Source organism: Rhamphochromis sp. 'chilingali' (genome assembly GCF_963969265.1).
Source record: "Rhamphochromis sp. 'chilingali' genome assembly, chromosome: 14".
In the NCBI taxonomy this organism is placed as follows: domain Eukaryota; kingdom Metazoa; phylum Chordata; class Actinopteri; order Cichliformes; family Cichlidae; genus Rhamphochromis; species Rhamphochromis sp. 'chilingali'.
The window spans coordinates 27,065,586-27,073,744 of record NC_137941.1 but is presented as its reverse complement, the minus strand read 5'-3'; the positions used below and the strand labels follow the sequence as shown (position 1 = coordinate 27,073,744).

The window sequence follows — 8,159 nt, the reverse complement described above, 5'->3', positions numbered from 1 at the left end:
CATCTGCAAACATCATAGTCCACGAAGACTCCTTCCTGAACTCATCAGCCAGCCTGTCCATCACCATCACAAGCAAGAAGGAGCTCAGAGGCGATCCCTGATGTGATCCCACCCCCATCTTGTACATAAACGGCTTCATCAACATACTTCATCAACACTTTTTAGCGATTTAAGTATCTGTTCATTCGTTACATTTAAATTTACCTTACAGGTGTTTGTCATGATTTGTTTTGCTAATCATTACGCATTAGCAATAGTTTCAGCCATTTATCTATGCCTGCATGTTTTTAATGCAGTCTGTGTCTGGGATGCCTGATTTTACTTCATGAATAAGTCAAGATGAATTAATCCATAGATTTTTTTAAAATTAATTTAACAGTACAAAAACCCATGTAGACTAACACCACCATTTCACAGTATGCCTGTTAATATTATCCTACTTATAACATTTTAAACCCTTTCTTTCTCTTCTCGACAGTGGAAGCTATAGAAATGTTATCGGTTTATGTACTGGATATGTGAGAAAGCAACACCATGGTTAGGTGACACACATTATTCTTACGTACAATGCGTCAGTTTAAGGTGACCACATGCAGCTGGGATGAAACTTGGTTACGGATAAGACTCATGCTAAAACATGACCACAAAAACCTCAATCATAGATTGCAACAGAGATGAGGCCGCAGGAATGTCATTCTGACACAAAAGCAGAAAATCAGATGCTTTTATTAATCAGTTCTGAGAAGTGCACACACACACACACACACACACACACACACACACACACACACACACACACACACACGCACACACACACACACACACACACACGCACAATGTTGTCAGCGTAGCAATATGTATAGCAGTTACTGTGTAGAATATAATCACTCAGCAATGTAGGGAGACAGACAGGAGCCCAGTACCATAATACCCTCTGTCTGTTCCACAGTAGTGTGGGCTGATGTCTGACACACACACAGTCTCTGACATCATATAGGCAGGGTTCTGGCTGGGTGCATCCTCTCGGGTTCCCCCCACTGTGTCGACTTGTAATTCACTGACATCACTTCCCTCTCAACAGCAACAAACGGCTGGGTTGTTGGGAGAGTCCACTGGATGAGGGGAGAGGAGGGGGTACGTTTGACTCAGAGCCATGGAATCCATGATATACTGTACTAGGCTTTGTGCTGGAAAGGGGAAAACCAGCTACATCATCTAGTCTTTTGTTTACTTCAGTCTTTTTTCTTATTGATGCATCTGCTCTTTCTTTCATCACCATGGACTAATAGGTGTGCTTGCCTAATGGGCCAAGAAGCTGAATCACTGAGGTGGGTCTAAGGTCACGCTGGAGAGCAATGAGGCATTTCAACAGATTCTGACATGATAATTCAGAAATTAATTTTCTCCTGGATCGTGAGATCAATTGTTTTTAGGCAGAGGTTGCAGTCTTGCTATCCAAAAAGCTCAGAATCCAAGTGTAATACTGAAAATGTTTATGGATTGGAAGATGTAATCATTTGGATCTTATTGCAGCTTTTCTACTGGATGTCTGAAAGAGGCCCATTCAAACTATTTACATTGCACACAACTTGCTTGCACCTGTCTACATACAGCCACCACCTGTATTGGAATTAATATATTTTCTCATACTTTAACACCTTCTTTATGGTGGGCAATGAGCTTCTTCTCATTGTTTGTTACTGTTTGAACTGATTTTGAAGAAGATGTAAAGTATTAGTTTTTCACAATTATTTTGACTCACATAGCAAATACTTCACTTATTTCAGTGTTTTCCATCTACAACCTGTGATTCAGTAGCTTGTTGAACCACCCGTAGCAGCAGTAACTTGAAGTAATCACTTTCTGCATGACTCTCATATCACTGTGGAGGACTTCAATTCAATTCAATTCAATTCAATTCTTTATTTATTTGTCACATGTAGTTATAGCTGGTACAACATACAGTGAAATGTTTTTTTCTGGCTAAAAAAGTACTCCCCCCGACTGTGCAAACATGCTAAAAAGGATTTTACATAAGCTAAGAAAAAAAGGAAAAGAAACAAAAGTTAAAAGTAAAAAAAATATATATATAAAAAAACAATGTAAAAGTCCATATGTTTGTGCTTATAAATATATATCCATGACGTGCAAGATATTGCACTGTAATGATTTGAATGAGAAAACTATAAAAATATACATATTTACATAGTAAATGTAATTTACTTTTGGCACACTCTACTTTCTTTCTTGTCCTTTCTTCAGTTTATAGAGGTTTGTGTATGTGCAGCTCTCTAAAGGTCCAGCCACAGCATTTCAGTAAGGTAGGTATCTGGATTTTGACTGATCCATAATGTCACCTGCATTGTTTTCTTTCAGACATTCTGTTGTAGATTCGCTGCTGTGCTTGGGATCATTGTCCTGGTGCATGACCTAATATTGGTGAAGCTTTAGCTGCTTCAGCTCTGTTATACAGATGTGTTCATGGTCAACTCAGTGCCTGCTAGGTGCCCAGTCGCTGCAAAAACAGGCCCAAATCTGGATCTCTCCACCACCGTGCTTCACAGTTCTTGTGCTGATATGTTGTATTTAGTTTCCTCCAGACATGATAATGTGTATTATGGCCAAACATCTCCATTCTGACCTGCAAACTGGCAAACCATCTGATTTTGATAAGCTAATTGAGTGCATTTGATTACTGTGTAGTGATAACACGTTAGACTTACATGAAAAATCCAGAAACTGTCATTCTGAGACACAACCTAAACCTTGCCTCAGGGGGAACAAGCCACCCTACAGTCTCATAATGACTTTCCTATAATGGGAAAGTTGTGTTAGAGAGAGCATAATAACCACAGGGATCTATCTGCTCTGGTGACCCCTTCGGAAACCTCTTTAAGAGGGTAATATCATTTTCTAATTTTATGAAATACCTACATCTTCACAGGGTGACCTAAAAGGATCCTGTGCAAGAAAGCAACATGGCACAGCAGTGGTTACTCTATAAATTATTCATGACTTTATGCAGAGATGGTATCCTGCTGGTGTATCACAGTCTTTACTTTTCAGCACAGTCACAGTTTTATATTAAATCACACTAAGGTCGAATTTTGCTCACAATTTTGCAGTTAAAGTACTGCAAAGCTCCAACACCTCCCCATGCACACACACCACTCCCAGCCCCCACCGTCTGACTCCCATTGATAAATGAAACTTGGCAGCCTTGTAAACATATTGGATATCCTGTAAAACATATTGGATATCCTGCTGTGATGTTTTTGCTGATGTCATGGTAACACAAATTGCGGCAGACCTCTTTAATCCTTTTGACTTCATGACTAAGGTCACAACTAATGAAAGATCCCATGGAGTCACTGCCAGGGAGTTGGAAATGTTCATTTTTCAAAACGTGAGCACAACACTACCCATGACATTTCCCTGCTATTGTCTGCTTATTTCCAGGAGTGACCACACAGTGATGCTGTAACTATGAGTGTGTGTGTGCATAAGCTGGACAATAACTCCGGCACATCAACTCCCAGGGCACCTCAGACCCTGGCAGAATGAAAACAATCAGCGTGGGAGCGAAGGGATGGAGACAATTATGAAAGAGAGAGGGGGGGAACAGCGAGAGATAAGAGTTTATGTCAGAAGGAACAGCTGAATCATGTTGGAATTGAGTGTTTATCTGAAAATGAGCAGACAGAGCAGACCTTGGGTGGAGGGGAAATATCATAGTCAAGAGGGGCCGCCGGTGTTTCCCAAACCGATAGCTCTGTTTTGACTCGTTGAAGATTGAAAACAGCCGCTGGAGCTCTGTGTGGACCTGGTAACATGGTAAATAAAATTAGATATTATCTGTGAAGACGAGTAGTAAGTCTGTCTGACTCATAAAAACAACAAACACCTCACAACTGCACATGCACACTACACATCGTTGTTCCCACTTTGGAGGAAAGGAAAACAGCAGGAGTAGGGCTGGGCGATATATCGAGTTTTTTAAAAATATCGATATATTTTCATACGAGATATAAGATGTGACAATATCGTTTATATCGATATAGTCTATGTTACGTTATGATTATACTTGTGGAGCCGCAGGTTTGCCTCTTTCGTCCACTTTTGTCTCTACGCAACGTTACTCGGCCTCGCCTCTCCTGCACTGAACACAACTCCGCCTCCCCCATAGCTTCACCTGCAGGCAATGACAAGATGAAAGCGGAAAATCTCCGTTAGCGAGTTACCGTGCGTGGGGCTGGATGGCGTCAACGTGTTAGCGAGCTAACCACGCTAACGACATGCAGCCAGGAGGGGCTGCACGGCCTAAAATCCTTTCCTTTTCTCAAAAATCGACAGTGCGCCTTATGTATGAATTCTGGTTGTGCTTACTGACCGCGAACCGATTTTATGTGGTACACAGCGCTCAGCAATCTGTCAAAAAATGTTTTAATATGACTTTGCTAAGCTACGGAGCTGCACCGCTTGATGGATTGTCGGAGAATTACGGCTACAGAGGAGGAGCCTCGCGGAGTGATACGTACTGTGTGTGTATAAGGACCACAAATGGCACCTGTTCAGAGACGTGGTGCAGCTGTGAAATCTGTCTCTTTGTTATTATGCTCAGCGTCTATTAGTTTACATTTTCACTGCACAATTGTGAGCTTTTTGTTATGCACAAAAACAACATTATTTTCTTTTATTTATGGACCATGATTATTTAATAAATGCTGATAATTTATTTTTGAGTAATATCTACGCTGTATGTAAATAAAAGTGCCCGTGTGACATCTGGGACACAGTGTGACTAAGAACTCTCTTTTTGTTCTTAACTTATGGCTTTAAAAAGAAAAATCGAGATATATATCTTATATCGCCATCCAGCTAAAAAATATCGAGATATGAATTTTGGGTCATATCGCCCAGCCCTAAGCAGGAGCAGGTTTTCAGTGTTAATCTAAGAGGTGTTGCTTCATCTGCTGTTGTGTCTCTCCTCATTTTCTGTCAGTTCACACCCACTGCTGTATTGACTCAGTAGTGAGCACAAGTTCAGCTTTGAAAGACAACACACGAATGAGGAAACATCTTGACAAATCATATCTTCCTTCCTGATGGCCTCGGGGAGTTCCGAATACACACCTTACCCTGGAGATAACAGTTTGCTGTGGCTTATTTGGGCAAAGCTGAGCCACTCTGATGACCACAGAGAGGAAGTGAAGGTCAAGTCTGGGAGAGCCTTGCAAAATGGCCAAATGAATAAAAGTTGTCTCATGCTGATGTCACGGCTGGTGCACATCGGTGCTTTTCCTCTTCCCCCATTGTCTTCCTCCACCCCTTCTGAGCTTAACTCGACTGCAGCCAGACTGGCAGTTGATCTTTTATTGTGTTGGATTGAATGCTTTGCAAGAGAGATGTGGTTTGGAGATCAAGAAAGTTCTAGCGAACATCCAAAATGTCAGTTTTGCTGTTTATGCTTCATTTTTGCATTACTTTTTACCGTCTTCAACAATTTATTCAAATATCTCAAAATGTTTTATATCAATAAATTTGTGATTGCATTTAGTTATGGAGGGAGGTCTATGCTAAATATCAAATGCAACAATTCAACTATTATCACTTACTAGCTGCCAAAATTATTGTCAGTTACATGAAAGTTTACAAAAACAGGAAATCTCATTATGATAATTCAATGAACTGCGAGAAATCAGTGGAAATCACAAAGAAATTTATGTTAAACAACTTCTATTCACACAACAGCATAGATCTGAAACACAAATTTATAAATTCCTCCATAGACAGTGAAGTAATTGCTGCAAGATTATTCAAATGTGCAAAATGACAGGCACTTATTTAGCAATATAGCACTGAGACTCAGACTGATTGCAGCATGTTGGCAATCTGGCTCTGTTTATAAATTAGACCACAAACTCTTGTCAATCTGTCTGAGAGTGATTGCAGTCAGTGTGAGTCCTACCATGATTGTTTTAATACCTTCCCACTGAAACTAAAAGTGGTTGCTGCAACTACTGGCAATCTGGAGAAAGATGGAAGAAATATAGGGCAAAAGAAGAGCCTGTTCTTAATTTTCAAATTTCAGGGCGGAGCAGCAAATTCCCTTTTATCATTACAGATCTAGACAAAGCTTACAATGAGTCATATCATTAATCAGACTGTAGATCTGTAATGATATCTTGTTGAAGTTACTAATTTATAAGATACTCACATACCAAATGGTGATGATGATTTAAAGGCTGTGTGAGAATACTGGACAGTATAAACATATGCTAGCTATGGAATTATAACATTTCCAGTATTATGGAAAAGTTTACATTAATGGACTCATTTGGCTTAGTACAGGATGGGCTCACTGTCAGTTTAGGTCAAAGATAATGATCATCAGTTTAGATTCTTTAGCATCACTTGCCAAATTCCTAAATGACTGGGCTTGGTTGGAAAGCAGCCATGGCAGTAAGTCATGTAACATCAGCTAATATGTTTTAGAATTAAGCTGGCCAAATACTCAAAGAGAAAGCTTTGTAGTCCCTGTCCAATATGAAACAAATCTACCAAATCAACAAACCAGTCTTGGGAGATATTTAGAACTGAGTCATTTTTCCATGCTACACAGCTCCACTAGATCCCATTGTTCCCGCACTCCCACTCTTTATCGGCTTATACTAACCACCTGACTACATTATAATAATAAGCATAATAGTTAATGCTTATCATGGCAGGTTAGACAGTTCTCTAGCTAGCATTACCGTTAAGTATACCAACATGACTAGACATTTAAATAAAGAAACCACCTTACCTTAAGGCTAACATTAATAAAATACTGGCTAATGTTATACAGGAATATTACATTGCATTAACTGTGAAGATCAAATTTAAGCTTATGAGCTTAGAGCTCATTACCTGATGTTAAATAGTGGAATCATATTTTATTTTTTTCAAAGTTTTATACTCACCAGCTATGTTGTTAGCTACCTCAGTTCACATGACAGCAACTCAATGCATTTAGGCATGAAGACATGGTCAAGATGGCCTGTGGAAGATCAACTCGAGCATCAGAATGTGGAAGAAAGGTGTTGTGCCCATACAAGACAAGCTGGTCTGAGCATTTCAGAAACTTGTAGTAAAAAGTGCTCAGTTAGAGTAAAAAAGTACTGCTTAAACTGACCCACAGCTAAAGAAATATCAGAGTCTGAGGCTGGCAGTAGTGGTGCAATAGTGTGGTTAATATTTTTTTGGCAGACTTAGTACCAGTTGGGTAATGTTTAAACGCCACAACCACCTTAGCAGTTTCTGCCCATATCCACCTCTTTATGACCACAGTGTACCCACCTTCTAATGGCTGCTTCCAGCTGCATAACATCAATAATGCCACTCAAATCATCTCAAACTGGTTTCTTGAACACAGCAATGAGTTCACCATGCTCAGATGGCCTCCACAGTCACCATAATCGCAATCCGACAGAGCTCCTTTGGGGTGTGGTGGAATAGGAGATACATATCACGGATGTGTAGGTGTTTTATTAATCTTAACTTACTACTGCACCCATTTATCTACCATATTTATTTAATTATTCTGATCAATTGTTGCATTTTGCTAACTAGAAAGTGGTTCTGTCTTTTATTGAAATTCAATGTGACCATACCTGATAAATACAGGCTAATCTTTATGTCGATCAAAAATCATGACCAGTGCCATTTCTTTTCGTATTTTCACTGGAAAATACTCCACTGGTATCTCTGTTTAGAAAAGAAAACTGTTGACATTTAAGACTGAGAGCTGGGATGAAAGATGGAGGCAGGGCAGGAAAGTGGAAGAAGCTCAGGATGAAAGCATTTAGGAGTGCTAGTGTCTGTATCATAGATAATTACTGGTCTTTGAAAATCATATTGGCATTGGCTTTCCTCTCCTGACAAAGCATGAAGGCTCCATCTGGGTTTTTCTGTCCTTATGAATTTTTGTTGATTCTATGGGAGGTTTGTTTCACAGACCGGTTTGTTTTCTCTTGTTACACATTTGCAGTGGCAAAAAAGTAACGTATTACACTCTGCTCATCACTTTTCCTAAAAGTAATGTAGTATGTTATTTAATTACTTCCAGGAGAAATTAATTTTTGACATTGCTTGATACATTACTTTTTTAGTCCATAACA

At 39.6% G+C, this 8,159-nt stretch overlaps 1 long non-coding RNA gene across 1 annotated transcript; it reads left to right on the top strand.

Annotated features, from left to right (window-relative positions):
* Window positions 1–4,633, top strand: LOC308410089. The gene is made up of 3 exons (XR_013974126.1): window positions 1–1,328; window positions 2,263–2,321; window positions 3,460–4,633. It is a non-coding gene; the product is annotated as an uncharacterized lncRNA (long non-coding RNA).
* The last annotated feature ends 3,526 nt before the right edge of the window (window positions 4,634–8,159 follow it).